The 20,605-nt window shown below is 36.4% G+C and overlaps 1 long non-coding RNA gene and 1 pseudogene across 1 annotated transcript; one reads left to right on the plus strand and one right to left on the minus strand.

Annotated features, from left to right (window-relative positions):
- Positions 1–2,271: 2,271 nt before the first annotated feature.
- Positions 2,272–2,946, minus strand: LOC102727873 (glycine cleavage system H protein, mitochondrial pseudogene; annotated as a pseudogene).
- A 3,145-nt stretch (positions 2,947–6,091) lies between these two features.
- Positions 6,092–19,595, plus strand: LOC145717980 (uncharacterized). The gene is made up of 3 exons (XR_014141504.1): positions 6,092–6,939; positions 15,587–15,676; positions 16,233–19,595. It is a non-coding gene; the product is annotated as an uncharacterized LOC145717980 (long non-coding RNA).
- Positions 19,596–20,605: the final 1,010 nt, after the last annotated feature.

The following is a 20,605-nucleotide window of genomic DNA, read 5'->3' on the forward strand; positions in this document are numbered from 1 at the left end:
ATTGTTGAATTGTAAGACTTCTTTATATATTGTGGATACAAAGACTTTATCAGGTATATGATTTGCAAATATTTTTTTCCCATTCCATGGATTCCTTTTCTTTTCTTTTTTTTTTTTCAAAGATTTTATTTATTTATTTGAGAGAGAGAATGAGATAGAGAGAGCATGAGAGTGGGGAGGGTCAGGGGGAGAAGCAGACTCCCCGCTGAGCAGGGAGCCCGAAGTGGGACTCGATCCCAGGACTCCAGGATCATGACCTGAGCTGAAGGCAGTTGCTTAACCAACTGAGCCACCCAGGCGCCCTCCTTTCCTTTTCTTGATGGTATCCTTTGACACACAAAAGTTTTAAGTAAAAGTATGAAGTAAAAGTTTTGTCATTTGTGCTTTTGGTTTTGTATCTAATAAACCATTTCCTAATCTAGAGCCACAAAATTTACTCCTATATTATCTACTAGGAGTCTTATTGTTTTAGCTCTTACATTTAGGTATATGATCTTTTTTTTTTTAAATTTAAATCTATTTTTTTTTTTTTTTTGAGAGGGAGGTAGGGGAGTTGATGAGGGAGAAGAAGAGAGAATCTTAAGCAGGCTCCACACCCAGCATGGAGCCGGATGCGGAACTTGATCTCACAACTCTGAGATCATGACCTGAACCAAAATCAAGAGTTGGACCCTTAACCAACTGAGCCACCCAGGCACTGCAGTCTATGATCCATTTTGAGTTAATTTTTGTGTATGGTGTGAGATAGAAATCCAGCTTCATTTTTTTGCATGTGGATATACAGTTTTCCCAGTACATTTGTTGAAAATAATATTTTCTCCAATGAATTGTCTTGAAACCCTTGTTAAAATCAATCAACCATAAATAAAAGGGTTTATTTGTAAACTCTCAATTCTATTCCATCAACCTATTTTCGAGTCTGTACCATACTCTCTTGACAACTGTAGCTTTGTAGTGAGATAAAAACTGAATCCTCCCACTTTGACCTTCTTCAAGATTTTTTCCTTTGAAACAAATAGCAAATTGAAATAGTTTATTTCTTCCAATGTGGATGCCCATTATTTTTTCTTCTTGCCTAATTTTTATGACTACAACCACTTGTACAATATTGGAAAGAAGTAGCAATAGCAGGTATTCTCATCTTATCACTGATCATATGAGGAAAGCATTCAGCCTTTCTCTAGTATGTATTATGCTAGCTGTGGGTTTTTCATAGTGTGTATCAGGTTGAAGGAGTTCTTTCTATTCCTAGTTTGTTGAGTGTTTTTATCACCAAAGGCCACTGAATTACCTCAAATGACTTTTGTTCCCCATCTATTGAGGTGATTATGTGTTTTAATTCTTTATTCTATTAATATGGTGTATTAAATTTATTGTTTTGGGATGTTTAACCAACCTTGCATTACTGGGATAAATCTTAATTGGTCGTAGTGTATAATCCTTTTTATATGTTGATGTGTTTGGTTTGCTATTCTTTTCTTTTTTTTTTTTTTGTGCTTTCTTTTTGATTATATTAAAGATGACCACAAATGGTACTTAATGCTACCAGTCAATTAGGACTTTAAGAAAAACCAGATTTGTGACTAAAAGGAAACATTTTCTTGGAAACTTTCATTGTTATGGCTTAAATTTCCTTTTAAAAAAATAACTTTCCGTAAGTTAAAATTAGCATTTTCACAAATACTAGCAGAGTCACTACATGAAATATTAAGAGTAAAACAAAAAACATGAATAACGAAGAAGTTCAATGTTTTATTATTAAACTATCTTCCTGCAAGGCTGTTGCTTCATTGTATAAAAATAGCACCAGCAAGTGCAGTATTTTGCAAAATTAAGGTAGTGTTGTTCTTTATCTGACACATTACAACTAACAAACCTTTCTCTACTGCCAGTTATTTCCAATGGAAAGATTATTTAAGCATTTTGACCCCCATCCAGGGATAGATGTAAGCTTAAGGCTTAAGGTAACAATGTCATCCTTGAATTACATAATTTTTATAACTAGTTTTTAACCAAAGATAATTTCAGGATTCTGAATATTATAACTGGAGCATAAAAATCAGAGGGTGTTGCAAAACAGATGCATGTTGTGTTTTTCTGCAATCATTATGAAGTTAAGGGGTATTTTCTTCCATTAGCATTGTTACAAGTAGTTTCTTTCTCCACTGGTATTGCTAATAGTTGCTATTTTAAATCCTCTGTGTACCACTAATCTGAAACAACTATGCTAGATTAAGTTGTTTCATACTAGTTTATTTAGGGGTTCCATTTTCACTCAATAGATTTTATGTATTTCTCATATGCTTCTTCACTCATTAATTCATCCAGTTCTGAAGGATTACTGAGTGCTATCTTGATCAGCCAACCATCTTCATAACAAGATTTGTTGACAAGTCCTGGATTTTCTGCAAGAGCTTCATTAATTTCAGTTACTTCTGATAGAGAATAGAGTTCACCAGCAGCTTTCACACTTTCCAAAGCACCAAACTCATCTTGTTTGTTCAGTTTTGTCCCAACTTCAGGCTGACTACAGTAAACAACATCTCCCAAAGCTTCCTGTCCAAAATTGCTGATTCCCACTGTTCCAATACCATTTTCTGTTGTTATCCATTCATGTTTGTCTGTGAATTTAGGCACGGAGAGCAGAGCGGAGCCCGAGCGCAATGTCCGGACCGCGCCCGCCCTCAGCCCCCTGGGCGGCGGCAAGCAGGGCGCAGCGGGCGCGGAGGCGACGCGCAGACGGCAGGGCGCACGCTCCGCCCCGCACCGCACCTCTCCGCACCGCACCCTACCGCACCGCTTAGCACCGCTCCGCTCCGCCCCGCCCCGCCCCGCTCCGCAGCGCCCAGTCGCATTTGTATTCAAAAAGGATGTTTGTCTGTGATTTTCTTTTTGTTGTGTTGTTACCTTTGTCTCGTTTCGGTACTGGGAAAATACTGGCCTCATAACATGGATTAGGTAGTGTTACTTCCTTTTCTACTTTTTTTGGAAACATTTGTAAAAGACTGGTCATCATTTGTCTTTAAATGTTTGATACAATTTACCAGTGAAGCCATCTAGGCCTGCCTTTTCTTTGTTGGAAGTTTTAAAATTACTATTTCAATTTTGTTGCCTGTTGCAGGTCTTCTTAGATTATCTTTTCTTCTTGAGTAAATTCTGTTAGTTTCTGTCTTTCTAGAAATTTGTCCATTTCATTGAAGTTATCTAATACAATGGCATATGACTATTCATAGTATTCCCCTATTACAACTTTTATTACTGTACAATCAGTAGTGGTGTCTCTTTTTCATCCCTGACTGTAATAATTTGAGTTTTCTTTCTCCCTCCCTCCCTCCCTGTCTCTCTCTCTCTCGGTGACTCTAGCTAAAGGTGTATCAATTTTGTTTGATCCTTTCAAAAAAACAACTTTTGATATCATTGCTTTTTCTCTTATTATTAATCTTATTATTCCTTTCTTTCTGCTTGCTTCGAGTCAGTTTGCTCTTTTTTCTGTACTTTATAACCTGGGAAATGAGGTTATTAATTTGAGATTTCTTTTTTTTTTACATATGAGTTTATAGCTATAAATTTCCCTCGAAGCACTGTGTTATCTGCTTCCTGCAAATTTTGGTATGTTGTGTTTTCATTTTCATTCCTCAAATTATTTTGTAACTTCCCTATGTTTTTTTCATTAACCTATTGGGTTATTTAAAAGAGCGTTATTTAATTTCCACATAGTTGTGAATTTCCAAAATTTTCTTCTGTTGTTGATGTCTAATTTAATTCCACTGTGGTTGGAGAACACATTTTGTATAATTTCAGTCCTTTTAAATTTATTCAGGTTGGTCTTATGACCTAGCATATGGTCTTGCCTTGAAAAGAATATATGTTCTGCTACTGTTGTGTAGAGTCTTCCAGAGAGGTCTTTTAGTTCCCATTGATTTACAGTGTTATTGCAGTTGTTATTCAAAGAGGATCTTTTCTCCTGGTTGTTCTTTCCATTATTGCATGTAGGTGTTGAAGTCTCTGATATCGTATTTTAATGTCTATTTCTTTCTTCAATTCTATTAGATTTTTCTTCATGTATTTTGGAGCTCTGTGCTGAAATACATTTCTGCTTAGTATCATCTCCTTCATATATTGACCTGGACAATATCAAATATTCTTTTTTGCCTATAGTAACAATTTTTATCTTAGAGTCTATTTTCTTATATTAGTATCTCACTCCAGTTCTTTTTTGGCTACCTTTTGCATAAATTATATTTTTCTAACTTGTTTCTTTTAACTTGTGTCTTTTAATATAAAGCATGTTTTTTTAGATTGCCTATATTTGGATCTTATTTTTTCCCATTCTGCCAATTTCAGACATTTGATTGGTGAACATGTTATATTTAATGTAATTACTGATAAGGGAGGATTTATGTCTGTCATTTGCTATATGTTTTCTATACGTTTTATGTCTTCTTTATTCCTTAATTCCTGGTTTCTTTTTTGTTAAGTTGATATTTTCTAGTGTACCTTTTTTCATTCCTTTGTTTTACTTTTATTGTATTTTTAGGTATTTTCTTAGTGAGTGATCGCCCTGGGGATTACACTAAGCACCCTAACTTAAAACAATCCAGTTAGTATTAATATTAATTTAATTTTAGTAGTATATAGTACTTTGCTCCAATGTTTCAGTTCCCTCCCCACTCCTTTGTACAATTATTGTCATCCAAATTACATTTTTACGTTATAAGCCTATAAACAATTTTAAAATTATTGCTTTATGCAGTTGCCTTTTAAAATAGATTGGATAGGGGCACCTGGGTGGCTCAGTCGTTAAGTGTCTGCCTTCGGCTCAGGTCATGGTCCCAGGGTTCTAGGATCGAGCCCCACATCGGGCTCTCTGCTCAGTGGGAAGCCTGTTTCTCCCTCTCCCACTCCCCCTGCTTGTGTTCCCTCTCTCGCTGTGTCTCTCTCTGTCAAATAAATAAAATCTTAAAAAAAAAATAGATTGGATAAGTAAAGTGTTACAAGTAAAATATGTTTATATTGTTGCTCATAATCCCTATATATTACTTCTCTTGGTGCTCTTTATATTTTTGTGTGGATTTGAGTTACCATTCAGTGTGTTTTCATTTCACTCTGAAGGACTTCCTTTACTTTTTTTTTTCTTTTTGTGGGATAGGCCTGGAAGTTATAAATTCTCTGTTTCTATTTTTCTGAAAATGTCATAATTTTTCACTCAATTTTGAAGAATTTAGCTACCTATAGAAATCTTGATTGATGGTGGTTTTCTTTCAATACTTTGACGATGTCATCCCACTGTCTTCTGGTCACCATGGTTTCTTTTTTTTTTTAAGATTTTATTTATTTATTTGAAAGAGAGAGAGAGTATGAGCAGGGATAGGGGCAGAGGGAGAGGGAGAAACAGACTCCCTGCTGAGTGGAGAGCCTGATGTAGGGCTTAATCCCAGGACCCTGATCTCATGACCTGAGCTGAAGTCAGATGCTTAACTGACTGAGCCACCCAGGCGCCCCTCACCATGGTTTCTAAAAAAAAAAAAAAAAAAAATCATTCTAGTCCTTGTAAAGATCCCTTGTCTGTGGTGTCATTTTTTTTTCTTGCTCTTTTCAACATTTTCTCTTTGTCTTTGATTTCATGATATGTCTATGATATGTTTAGGTATGGATCTCTCTGATTTACTTGGAGTTTGCTGAGCTTCTTGAATGTGTTGATTATTTTTTTTATCAATCTGAGAAGTTTTTGGTCATTATTTATTCAAATATCTTTCTGCCTCTTTCTCTATCCCTTTTCTGGGGCTCCAATTACACATATATTGATACACTTAATAGTTTCCAACAAGTCTCTGACACTGTTTATTTTTATTTATTCTTTTTTCTTCCAGCTCCTCTGTCTAGATAATATCTATTGGCTTCTTTAAGCTCACTAATCCTTCTGCAAGCTCAAATCTGTTCTTAAGCTCCTCCAGTGATTATTTATTTCAGTTATTGTACTTTTTAATTCCAGAGTTTTTATTTTTTTAAAAAATAATTTTGTCCCTATACCGATGTTCTTTATTTGGTCAGACATCATTGTCATACTTTTTTTTTTGTTTTCTTTTAGCTCTTTAGACATAATTTCCTTCAGTTATTTGAGCACATTGTATTTATAATTGCTGATTTAAAGACTTTGTCTACTAAGTCCACAATCTGGGTACTTTCAAGGACATTCTCTTTTTTGTTTGTTTGTTTGGTTTGGTTTGATTCTTTTCCTGTGTATGTGATATATTTTCTTGTTTCCTTGCATTCCTCATGATTTTTGTTGAAAACTAGACATTTAGATAATATGTTATTTCAATTCTAGTATCGGATTCCTCTGTCCCCAAGGTTTGCTGTTGCTGGTGTGGTGTTGTTGCTGTTGTTTTCTTATTGGTGCTTATTTGTTTAGTAACTTTCCTGGACTAATTATAGATTCTGTGTTCTCTGCAATATGTGGCCCCTGAGTTGAGTCTTCTGCTAGCTTTTTTTTTTTTTCTTAAGTTCTTGTTTTTATTTTTAAATCTGGCTTCTTAGGGATCATGCTTGGGATCAATATAATTTAAAGGTCAGGCAATAACTGGTCAGAGTTTCTTAAATGCCTTTCTTTTATATTTATACCCTTTGCCAAATGGATCTATATGAGAATGCAAACCTTCAAACTACAGTTTACAAGGCAGATTTAGCTTTCACTTCCTGTTTATTCAAACCCTCCAAGTCAGTCAGAGGGAGTGCCCAGTGACTTCTTTCCTAGATTTTTCCTGGGCTTTCTCACAGCTGTTTAGTCTCCAAGAAATATGTGGAAACTTTTCAAAATTCCTTATGATTTTCTAGTTCTGTTGGATTTTCTTTTTAAATTTCCAGCCAGCCTCTTGTTGGCCTCAACTGAAATCACAGCTTCAGGCAGCTGAGATGTTGCTGGGACTTGCCTTTGTTTTGGTAAGAACCTGGGGGTAGACTTCCTCTTTCCCACTTTCACTGAGCTGAGCTCTGGATCAAATCACATAGCCACCATGCTCTGAGAATAGAGATTTCCCAGGGAACTGCAAGTTTGGATAAAACATTGGCAATATTGTGGGGATGGTGTTTTTAAAGAAGCTCTAAGTAGGTCATATCTCTCCATTGTCTGCTTTTGGCTATCACACCACTAATAACAATAGCCCCAAGGTAAACCTTCACAGACTTGCCTGCCCTAACATAACTGAAATTTAGTAGTTTCTCTTTGATAAATGATTTTCAGGTTGTTCTGTGGTGTTGGTGAATTGACAAGTGTATTGTTAAATGATTAGTTTTAGTTGTTTTGCCTGTATTTTTGTTGTTTTAGAGGGAGAGTAAGGTCACCAAGGTTTTCACTCTGTTATTCCAGAAATTGATGTCCTCATATAACTTATAAATATGATTTGGCATGTTATTTAATTAACCTATCATATGTCTTAAATTTACAGCAGATATATATAGTCTACCACACACACTCACAGCTAGATGCAGGGCCGGTATCTCAGGTCATGGCAACCACATTCTATGCCAGAAAACTGACACTTCCAGTGACGAGTGTCTAAAAACCTGTAACTTCAAAATCTGATACATTCACCCTTTATAAGAAATAAGAAGAAGAAGAAATCTCTCAGTGATAAGACAGAGGCAGAGGGAAAGTAAAAGGTGAGTTTCATGAATACTTGCTAATTGGATCACCTATCCTCACCTTTCCTCCTAGAAAGTCCCATTTAACTATTGCTGTGTAACAAACTACATCCAACATAATGACATAAAACAACAACAATTTTCTTAATGTTAAAACTTCAGGCAGGGATCAGCTAGGATATACCATACGGCATAGGGTAGCTGGTGGCTTGCCTGGTACGGTGGTTCGGCAATGGCATTATTCAATGCTCTGTGCCTTTGTCGAATGACTAGAAGGCTGGGCTCTGCTCAATCACTGCCTCTCTATCCATCAAGTCTCAAGGTTTCTCCATATGGTCTCTCCTGCAGGGTAGTCAGACTTCTTAACTTCATAGATCAGAGGTCTCCAGAGGGCAAGACTAATGCTTTTAAAAGCTTTGCCCAGAATGAGTTTAGTATCACTTTCACTGACTTTATTAGTCAAAGCAGTCACAGACCAGCCCATGATGAAGGAGAGATAAAATGGAGCTCACCTCTTTTTTTTTTTAGTTTTTTTTAATTATGTTATGTTAATCACCATACATTACATCATCAGTTTTTGACGTAATGTTCCATGATTCATTGTTCGTGCACAACACCCAGTGCTCCATGCAGAACGTGCCCTCCTCAATACCCACCACCAGGCCAACCCATCCTCCCACCTCCCTCCCCTCTAGAACCCTCAGTTTGTTTTTCAGAGTCCATAGTCTCTCATGTGGAACTCACCTCTTGAAGGGAAGAATTTGATGCCATCTTTAATCTGCCACATAGCCCGTCTCTGTTTGAAAATGAGATACAAAGAAGTTAGCAAATCCCTGGGCTTGAGAATGAACGCATCTCTGGGAATTTCTCATTTAAAGGGCTTCTGAGACATTCTTAATAAACCGGAGAATTTGGTTTCTGCAGTCAGACATTTTCTAGATTCATTGAGTGTGACAATGGCATTCCCTTTGGAGAATTACTAAAGCGCCAGCAACAGTAGGATGAAGCCTGCTCTTTTCAAAGATATAAGGGGACATAGCCACACAGCATTTGAAGAGATTTCCAAAGATGATGTATCTTTTTAAGAATCCATCAGGTACACTCTTTGCTGTACCCATAACAGCAAGTGCGTCATCCCTGACATACAGTATTGGTGTAAATGTTATTTTTCCTCCGCTGATGGACCACCTAACAGTATAATCTCCCCAGCTCAGCTCCTAGGATAACAAAGCCTTTAGGAGGAGGGTGACTTCACTTCCTTAATGCTCCTTTGCTGGATTTTCTTAATGTTCCATCTCTTTTCACACCCATCTGTACTGGACCTGGGACGCTTGTCTTGATTAAGTCACAAGTTTTGTCCATTACTTAACTCTCCACTCTTTCCTTTTCTAATCCTGGGGTATCTTACCATGAATATATTCACATATTTCTAATCTTAAAATGGAAAAGGGCTCTAATACTCCACTTCCACTGAACATCTCAAATGTAGTACATACTTTGAAATAAAAATAGAGGTCTATTTATTGATTGTCTTGTAGGGGGAAATAGATATCCACCTGACAGTATCCACTTTTTGATTCTTAATACAAAAGATCATGTCCCTTCTTGGACAGTAGCATTAATTTCCCAAAGGCTAGTTTTCTGTGTGGCAGGAGGGAGGTAGATCTCAGAAACACAAGAAGCAAATTCATCCCCACCCACCACTGAACCTTCCATGCTTCAAAAGTGACTAATCTTTTCAAGGAGATGATACTGGTAGCACTTGTAGTAGACTGGAAGCAAAAATATCACAAGTATAACATTAAATAGTAGATAGTGTTTAATATTGAACTTTTACTATGTTGAAGGCATTGTACTCTGTACTGAGTACGTAATAGAAGGCAAAATAAATATGCTTCCTAAAATGTTGAAAATGTAATAAGAAGAAAAACAATGGCACACTAGAGACACTGATAAGAGGTCGGTGTGACTGAGGTAGAGAGAGCAGAGGGGCAAGTGCAATAAGGCCAGGTTCAAGAGGAAAGTATATGCCAAGCCATGCACAGCTTGTAGGCCATGGTAGGTATTTTGTTGTTATCATAAGTAAATTGGATATGCACATAAGAATGGCATAATTATAATTACATTTGAGGGCAAAAAAAAAAATCATTCTATCTGAAATGTAGAAGATGGACTTAATTGGTGCCAGATGGCTCTTGAGAAGACCAATTACAGATAATACTATTTTTCAAAGACATGTAATGGGTTAAAATCCATAGTAGTTGATGATTGCTTGAATGTATGGAATATGATAAGGAGATAGAGATGTTAAAAACTGCTACAAGAAATTTAATGTTGACTCAATTCACTTAAAATTACTTGATGCTAGATCAGATATAGTGGAGGTACAGAGAAAAGGAGAAAAAGTGTTAAGAGACTGCACAGTTTCTATCTTGAGCAAGAAAATAAATGGTGACCCCATTCTCTGAGACTGAGAACTCTGAATGGAATTTGACTTGAAAGGAAAGATCTCCTTTGGGTATGTTCTTTGTGACATTTGAATGGAGACGCTAGGTGAGTAGTTGGACATATGTGGAAATAAAAAGAGCGGTTTTGACCTGAGATGTAAACGTAAGAGTCATTAGGTTATAAATGGTAACAGAAGCCATGACCATAGTCAGGATGGCCTGAAAAATACATAGTGTGAACGTGAACAAGTAAAATGGAAACCTTCATTATTAAGTATTTTAGCATGAGTTTATGAAAGGATAGAGAAGGACCGCAGATAGTTAGAAAGCATGAGCTGTCAGAGGCAAAGGAGACAAAATGTTTCAAGAAAAATGTGGGCAATAGAGTGGCCAATAGTCTCTGCTCATAAGTCAAGACAAAGAAGACTGATTGCAACATGACTGTAGCTAACACTGCTGTATGATATATAGGGAAGTTGTTCAGAGAATAAATCCTAAGAGTTCTCATCACAAGGAGAAATTTTTTCTTTATTTTTTCTTCTTTGTTTTCTTTTTATCATTCCTATATGAGAAGACGGATGTTAGCTGAACCTATTGTGATAATCACTTCACAATATATGTAAATCAAACCATTATACTGTGTGCCTTCAAGTTTTATGATGATGGGTATCAATTATTTCTCAATAAAACTGGAAAAACAAATTCATGAGGGAAAGCAAATAAACCCAATTCATGTTGAAGAGTTCTTACATTGCAGATTTTCTTTCTTTATTTTTTTGAAGATTTTCTTTATTTATTTAGAGAGAGAGAAAAAGAGAGTGTGTGAGCAGGGGGAAGGGTAGAGGGAGAGAGAGAGAATATCAAGTAGACTCTGAGCTGAGTGCAGTTCCTGATGCAGGGCTTGATCTCCAGACCTTGAGATTATGACATGAGCCAAAATCAAGAATCAGCTATTAACCGACTGAGCCACCCAGCAGCCCCGGACATTGCAGATTTTCTATTGAAGTTGCTGGTTATGACTTTATAATAAGATCAATAAATCATGGTTTGTGAATTTACCCAGTATAATTTGCACACTTGGGTGCAAAGTAGAGAAAAAATATTGTTGGGTTCATCTTGAGCAGGGGTTTTGCCAGATAGGAATGACAAAACTCACAAGAAGGCAAGAGAATTGATGGTATTGGCAAAAATGTTATTACAACTTTGAGCTGTGGAACCTAAACTAAGTAAATGTTGAAGTTATATTACAAAGCAGTAGTAATCTAAACAGTATGGCACTGGCATAAAAACAGACACATAGATGAATAAAACAGACTAGAAAACCCAGAAATGAACACACAACTGTATGGTCAATTAATCTTTGGCAAAGGAGGAATGAGTATCCAATGGGAAAAGGATGGTCTCTTCAACAAATGGTGTTGGTAAAAATGGTCAGCTACATGCAAAAGAATGAAACTGGACCACTTTCTTATACCATACACAAAAATAAACTCAAAAGGGATTAAAGACCTAAATGTAAGACCTGAAGCCATAAAAAATCCTAGAAGGAAAGCACAAGCAGTAATGTCTCTGACATTGGCCATAGTGTTTTTCTGGATAGGTCTCCTGAGGCAAGGGAAACAAAAGGAAAAATAAACTATGGGGACTACACCAAAATAAAAAAGCTTCTGAACAGTGAAGAAAATAATCAACAAAACTAAAAGGCAACCTACAGAATGGGAGAAGATATTTGCAAATGACATACCTGATAAAGGGTTAGTATCCAAAATATATAAAGGACTTATAAAACCCAACAGCTAAAAATGAATAATCCAATTAAAAATAGGCAGAAGACATGAACAGATATTTCTTTAAAGAACATCCAGATGGCCAACAAACATAAAAAGATGCTCAACATCACTCATCATCAGGGAAATGCAAATCAAAACTACTATGAGATATCACCTCACACCTGTCAGGATGGCTAAAATCAAAAACATGAGAAACAACAGGTATTGGGGAGGATGTGGAGAAAAAGGAACACTCCTACACTGTTGGTGGGAATGTACACTGGGATAGCCACTGTGGAAAACAGTATGGAGTTTCCTCAAAAAGTTAAAAATAGAACTACCTTACAATCCAGCAATCACATTTCTGGGTAAATTTACCCAAAAATCACAAAAACACTAATTCAAAGGGATACATGTACCCCTATGTTTATAACAGCATTATATACAATAGCCAAAATATAGAAGCAGCCAAATGTCCACTAATAGAGGAATGGATAAAGAAGATGTTTTTTATATATATACACACACAAACACACACAACGAAATATTATTCAGTCATAAAAAGAATGGAATCTTGCCATTTGCAATGACATGGATGGAGCTAGAGAGTATAATGCTAAGCAAAGTCAGTCAGTCAGAGAGACAAATACCATAGGACTTCACTCATATGTTAAATTTGAGAAACAAAACCAATGAGTAAAGGGGGAAAAAAGAAAGAGAGAGACAAACCAAGAAACAAACTCTTAACTACAGAGAACTGATAGTTAATAGAGGGGAGTTGGACAGGGGGATGAGTTAAATAGGTGATGGGGATTGAGGAGTGTGCTTGTCATGATGAGCACCAAGTGGTGCATGGAGTTGTTGAATCACTATATTGTACACCAGAAACTAACATAACACTGCATGTTAAATCTACCGGAATTAAAGTTAAAAAAATAAAATAACGGAAAAAGAAAGATGGGAGTGATGAAATAGAGAGTTTAGAATTTAAAAAGAGTAATAAACTGGATTCCCTGATGACTTTTACAAAAAAAGAATAGCTTAGTAAGAGAAAAGATTTTGATCAAAGAGCACAAACCTTGATTCAGTGATTTGTAAAGATTGTGCTTGTCTATTTCCTGTTTGACTAACACATTTTGGGATGGAGGGCAGATGAATTGTATGGAACCCTGGGGAAGGTCCACGTGTGTGGGGATTTGGTGTTTGGGGTTTATGAGACCTGGTTTCTTTCATATACTGTAATCCTCATAAAGGAAATAAGAAAGGAGAGAAGATCACCTCATGATCCTTACCCATAAGTAAAAACATCAGAATCATGAGGGCCCTTTTCCAAACTCCGCAAATCCCACACATACCAGATTGCACCCCCCACCACCAAGCTTCAAGTATAAATGGCTTACTTCCAGAACTTCTTGCTCCAAATTCCCCACTGAGAGTCACTGTTTTAATTGAATTACTGTTGCTGAGAATGGTATGCTTTATCCCTCAGTGATGTTGAGGAGGAAAGAAAAGGTTAAGAACTACGACACTACACCAAACTGCTAAAGATTGAAGAAACTCAGAAGTGCATCTTTTTAGACACATTCTCCCGCCCTTGTAACTCTGTATCCTGCACACATAATATAATGCTTTGCATATAATAAATGCTCAACACACAGGTCTTGAATTACATTCCAGATTATATGGAATTATAATCCAATTATAATTGGCTTAACTGCCAGCTCTGTTGTATAATCTGAATGTAATTACATTATACAACAGAGCTGACAATTAAAATCTCTTTCCTTTCCAGCTTTCACACTTTGTTTTTCTAATATTAAAATAAAAAAAAAAACACATAATGGACATGATGGACATGGAAAAACATAATTCTGAGTCCTTCTAGCAACACTTCACTTTTCTTCTACCCCCTGCCATTTCTCTCTCCTTCAGCAACTCTGAGTCATTATCCTGGCCTCTAGACATCCCAGTTAGGACCAGTTGTCCAAATCAAACTTTCAAGAGCTTGGCTTCAGCCTCCGGGTTACATCTTTCTCCCCTTTCTTGCTTCTAGAAAAATTCTGATTCCCTCAAGCATCTGTTTTTTTCCCAGCAGTGGTGAAACTCTGATTAACCTAAATTATACTAGGTTGGAATTCCTAATAGCTTTTATAAAACTCTTTTGGAGATATTTTCATTTTTAAAAAAAGGAAGTATAGAAAGAAGGAATGAAGGAAAGAAAGAATGAAGGGAGGGAGAGAGGGAGGGAGGAAGGAAGGGGAAAAATGAGGGAGGAAGGAAATGAAATAACAGTATGAGCCTGAAATCTTATAGAACCAATAGAGATGGAGTATTTGAAATATTGGAAAGGGTAAACTGAAGATTAGATCTCATAATGAGATCCACATCTGCAACAAATATGGTTGAAGTAACAGTCTCAAGGACATGCAGAGGCAAAACTATATCCCGATTTCCCCAGCTTTCCTTTGCTTTGTCACATAACTAGATTGGGGATTGCTAGGTGGACTGGCCATGCTTTATTCATCCTATCACCATCCCTATCACAGTACCCAGGGCATAGTAGTTAATAAGTAAATGCTTAACCAAAAAAAAAGTGAAGTTTATCAATCCCAGAGGGGTTTAATATGGGAAGTTTCCAAAATTTAGACTGTATGTGTACCTCAAACTTTACAGGAAGTTTCCAGCTTCAAATAACAAGCTTCAAAGTTTTTATAAATAAAATTTATGGAGCTTAGGTATACCCTGTGAGGAATATACTATTATTTTCTCCATTCTATTTTTAGGGAAAGTGGGGCACAGAGTGATTAAGTAACTTGCCCCAAGTTCACAGACAGCAGATGGTGAGACAAAGATTTGAATCTTGGGGTTTTGACTTCTGAAGAGTTTATGTCTTTTCGGTTTTTTTTTAAGATTTTTATTTATTTCTGTGAGAGAGAGGTAGCGACAGAGATAGTGGGAGAGTACATGAGCAGGGAGGAGAGGGAGAAGCAGGCTCCCCACTGAGCAGGGAGCTCGATGCAGAACTCGATCCCAGGACCCTGGGATCATGACCTGAGCCGAAGGCAGGCGCTTAACCGACTGAGCCACCCAGGTACCCTGAAGAGCTTATGTTCTTAATCAGTACACTATATACCTCACTTTAAAATATGTTCTGTGGACTTCAGGCGCCCCTGGGTGGCTCAGTTGTTAAGCATCTGCCTTCAGCTCAGGTCATGATCCCAGGGTCCAGGAATTGAGCCCCACACCGGGCTCTCTGCTAAGGGGGAAGCCTGCTTCTCCCTCTCCTACTCCCCCTGCTTGTGTTCCCTCTCTCGCTGTGTCTCTCTCTGTCAAATAAATAAAATCTTATAAAATCTTATAAAATCAAATCAAATAAAATATGTTCTGTGGACTTCAGTCCACACATGGCTAAGTATATCTGGCTAAGTACCTTGTTTGATATAACAAGTATCATACATATATTTGTATGACATACATACATATGTATATATAACATATATTTGAAACAAAACTTTAGCCCAATTCCTCAATTATTGGTAGAAATGGGAAGAAGCATGGTAGAGATCATCAGCTAAAACAAACCAGTGCTGAATGAGCATTAGTATTTCTTCATCATCATCACTGACATTTAAATGTGGGAAGATTTGGCCAAAACTACATATATTGTCTTATTGAATCCTTGCAACAAAACTCTGATATAAACATTTTTATAATATTCTTATTCTACAGATAAAAAACCTGAGACAGAGATTACATAACTTGTCCGAGGTCACACTGCTGGTAACTGGCAGATCCAACCTCAAGAAGTCTGATACCAAAGTATGTATTCTTAACTAATAAAGTACACCATTTCCCTGGAAAAACCCCTAGATAATTTTAATAGCCCTTACAAAATACATAAATGTACCAGAGTGTTCTGAGGAGAGTTCTGATTTCTATGTCAGAATGTGCCAGCCTAAGTCACCTGAATAAAGACTTGCTTTTTTGCCATTAATGCTTAAGTGCAGAAGGATTTAGGCTTATCATAAGTTGATATGTTTTCATCAGTGAAAAATTCGTCCCTGTAGAATCCTCAGGCCCATGAAATAAGGAGAGGAGCATGGTACTAGCAGTAATGCTGTAAACATATGTCAATACTCCACAGCATTCAGTGAAGTAATGATCCCTAAGAAGACAAGCGATACTGAAGAGGGAAAGGTGGTGAGCAGAAGACTTAACTCATGACCCCATAATCCTAGCTCTGTGCCTGTACATGTATGGAAAAAAAAAGGGGGGTAAGGAAAAGATACACTGTGATTGATGATTAAGGGAGAAAGACTATCTTAAACATCCTCAAGCTGGGCATTTTCTCTATCTGCCTTCTTTCCATGCCCAGGAGAATCATTTTGATGTTCCCCATCTTCAAACCCAATGAATCACACAGACAAGGTAAATAATCGAATATTCTGTTGGCAGCCAGCAAAGGACGATCTGTTGGGAGGCTGAATTTCCCAAGATCCTGTGTAGAATAAATCTCATGGAAATGTTTCATTGATCATATTAAGTGCCAGTAGAAAATAATAAGGTATTTCATTGGTAGTAGCTGCCTGTGACCATCCAAACTGACGCTTTTTAATTTTTTCTTCTAAAGAGGCTCCAGAGTCTCATAAAGGTAGCATCAAAAATTCTGCAGAGGCTCTAGAGTTTGATCTCAACTTGTAGCGATATATGTAATTACTGAATGTGGGGGAGAGCAACATATAAATATTAAAAAGAAAAAGGATGATGAAGGCTGCAAGAATTTTATGAAGTTATTATAATAGTTCTATCTGGTTGCCCATATTCCAGTATTCAAGTAGAACTAAAGAGATTCTCAGGATCCTGAAGATTTTACCAGCTTTTCTTTAGACGACTTAACATTTTGATGAAGCCTCCTGTGTGATAGTATCAGTCATAACTATTTATGATTCCTGCAGTACAGCAGTGAAAGAGGCACAGTTCTAGCTGCTACACGCTAGATCATCTGACTATAAATGTGCTGTGTTACTGTAGGAAATCGCTGCGGAGACTACCTCTTCACCAAACCCATTCACTCTACTTCCTGCTCCAGCAGCAAGCCTTCCTTCCTCAGCTTGTCCTGAACTTCTGTGTGGCCCAGTGACTGACTGACTTCTAACCAAAGCTGTATTTAGTTTATGTGTGGTGGTTTCCTTTTTTGCTGCTGTTACTGAAATTTGATTCAAAGTTTTTTTTTAATCAGAAAATGAGTTATTACTTTTATCAAAATATGTAGATACTTATGTATATATATATATATATATGTTCATTATCAAAATTTTATCTATGAAAAAATGTTAAGAAGAATGTAAAAAAAAAATCCTGGGAAATAACTACTGCCAATACATGAGAACATATTTCCAGACATCTCTCTGTGCAGAGAGAGAGACAGACAGACAAAGAGAGGCTCTTTTACACTTGCCACCTCTGATTTCTCCATCACAATGTCACCCCCACAGTGCCAACTAGGAGGCTCGAACACTGTTCTAAGGAAGGGAGCCTGATCGATTTGGCAATGTTTCCAAATCTTTCAGCTTTTGTTGGTGGTGGTATTTACCTTTTAATGTGTGCTGTTTCCTCTTTCTTCCTTTATCAATTTCCTATTATAGTAGAGGAAGATTTAGCATTTTTATTCCATCTTTCTCTCAATCTTGCTCCTCTTATCCCAACATTTATACCACAATTTCCAGCTAAATCTCAATTCAGTTTTTAACTTATGACCCTAAAATGTTATTTACTACTAACTCAACCAATGCATTATGATTATGCTTTGTTTCTTATATTTTTATTACCTTTTGGGGAGTGAATAATTCTCCAACATTTTCCACTATTTATCATGTATCATATATAATAGACTATATATATAACATATTACAAGATTTCTTCCAACACATCTCTAATGTTCTCTCAAAATTATTTCTATGTGATAAAATGTGTCAGATAATCTAGCTATTTTTTTCTTTAGCCAGCTTGACTCCACACACTCCTCCCCCCCATATACACACTACACCACAGTAACCTGTTAATCAAGCAAGGATGTTTATTAAATCTCCTGCTGTAAGAACACCACCATAAGGAAGAACACTACATTGGCAGTGTCACAATGATATTTTAGGCAAGAAAACTTAGGGGAGAATATTTCTAGGGCTTTGGAATTTCAGCTCAAATGGTTTAAGATTGGGAATTTACTGAGATTAGGTGATGTTAGTGAAAAAATGGGTCAGAACAGGGAGACAATGTTTTTGGAGTGAGTCTTGACATTTGAGTTCTCAAAAAAGAAAAAAAAGAAAAGAAACAAGGGAGGAAGGAAGGAAAGAAAGAAAGAAGGAAGGAAGGAAGGAAGGGGAAGAGGGAAGGAGAAAAGATAAGAAAGAAATGAAACTTCTATGCATTTTTTCCTCAGGAATTTGCTAGAGGATGTGCTCCACCAGAATGATGTAAAAGGAAGCCCCAGGAAACATTAGGATCCAATACCAGACAATAACAAAAAGAAGGCCCAGAATGTCCACCACACTGCAAGCTCAGAGAACTGTCAACCAGACAGGAGAAAGAGGAAGGAGGGCTCTAGGAGGGCAGTCTAAAGAAATAAAGGAAAAAGGGGAGAAAGACAAAAAGAAAGGAGAGAAGGAAGAGAGTAAGGGACAGAGGATGGGAGAGGGGAGGGAGGGAGGAAATATTGAGGCAATCTATGTCCATCCAGCTTAATTACCAAGACTAAGAACTGAGACCCCTATCTGTCCAAATAACTTTGTCCAGGAAGGTAATGCAAAACAAAACAAAGCAAACCCTAATAAATAATGTCACTGTTTACTTCTGGAAATTCCTGGAAACCAATTTGTCTATGCAAATACTTTTTTTCATCTGGGCAAATAGCTCTTCAATCAAAAAAAGAAAATAGAGAAAGAGAGAACCACTAATTTATCAAACATTTATCATTCTGGTGGAGCACATCCTCTAGCAAACTCCTGAGGAAAAAAATACAGAGAAGTTTATTTCCCTTCTTATCTTTTCTCCTTCCCTCCCTCTTTTCTTTCTTTCCTTCCTTGTTTCTTTTCTTTTCTGTTTTTTTTTTTTTGAACTTAAATGCCAAAAAAATGTGTATTATTCCATGTTTATGTTTGATTGTTATATGGGCTAGATATATAATTCTAGAGTGAAACTATATCCTTCAGAATTTTCAAGTCAGTGTTCTATTGTCCTCTAGTTTCCAGTATTGCTTTTGAAAATTCCGATGCCCTTTGGCTTATCTCTTCATAATGATGAGCTCTAGATAGGCCTCTTTTCAATGAGTAATCTGTAATCTGGGCAATTAGTTAATCTTGTAGACCCTGATCTTTCAGTTCTTGGAAATATTCCTTAATTAATTCTTTATAATTTTCTCCATTTTCCCTGTTCATTATTTTTGGAACACTCACTTACCTGATGTGTATTTTTTATGAATTATCCCTAATTCTTACCCTTTCTTCTCTTATTTTCCATTTCTTGCCTCTTGATTGTTTTCTCAGAGGTTTTGTTGTTGTTGTTGTTGTTTGTTTTTTAACAAATGCTTCCTAGCTTCCAAATAATGGTTGGCATCACTATTATTCTGTTATAGATTAATAATCTTTGTAGATTATTTTCTCTTTCTCTTTGTAGATTAATAATCTTATTACTTTATTGAAATTTTAGTAGAAGTTCAAGGAAAGGAGATATAATAGGTTTTCTTTTCTTTCTTTTTTTTTTTAAAGATTTTATTTATTTATTTGACAGAGAGAGACAGCGAAAGCAGGAACACAAGCAGGGGGAGTGGGAGAGGGAGAAGTGGGCTTCCTGCCGAGCAGGGACCCCGATGTGGGACTCGATCCCAGGACCCTGGGATCATGACCTGAGCCGAAGGCAGACGCTTAACAACTGAGCCACCCAGGCGCCCAGGAGATATAATAGGTTTTCAATTTGACATGCATAACCAGAAGTCTAGTTAGTACAAAATTTTATATGTTTTTGTTTTTTCTCTATTTTTTTAAAAGTTTAGTTTATGATGTAATAAGGTCAAAATTTGCCTATTTTATTGATTTTTAAAATACGTAAATTTGAGTCTCTCTCCATTTTATTTTTTTTATTTTTCTAATACATAATTTATATTAATTACTGAATTTCAGCCCCTTGCTTTCCCTAGAAATATAAAAATAAATTAATCCAACATTTAGAATAGATTCACTAGTTTTCCATTTATTCTTGTTTATTAGTGACATATTTAGGACCTTAACAGCTCAGCTGAGCATAGTGCTAGTAATTCACCATAAATCTGTATATATAGTATCCTCATTATAACTATTTTGTAAAGAGTTTGCAATTGAAGAGTGTTCCTCTCTGACCAGAGATTTAATTAGGACAGTGTTTTTAATTTTCAACTCTGGAAAATTTTCTTTCTTTCTTTTGACATTTCACGTTAACTAATGTTTTGATGATATTGTGTTGCAAAAATGTGTTTTGCATAATTTCTGCTTCTTAAAATTTAATGAGGTCTTTTTCTTGATCTCATAAGTCAGTGAATAATATTGGTTAGTTGACCCAATTTCTTGCCACTTCCCTTACCAATTCCAGCTGTGCGGGTCCAGAAGACGCTTTTCCAGAATGGTAGTCTGTTATGTTTCCTGCTAAGGGTTTTCCTTTCCTGAAACAAAGAAAATCTATCTCCTCCCCAACTCCTTTTTTATTTTTTATTTATTTATT

This window comes from Leptonychotes weddellii, chromosome 2 (assembly GCF_054177405.1).
Source record: "Leptonychotes weddellii isolate Sample4059 chromosome 2, ASM5417740v2, whole genome shotgun sequence".
Classification (NCBI taxonomy): Eukaryota; Metazoa; Chordata; class Mammalia; order Carnivora; family Phocidae; genus Leptonychotes; species Leptonychotes weddellii.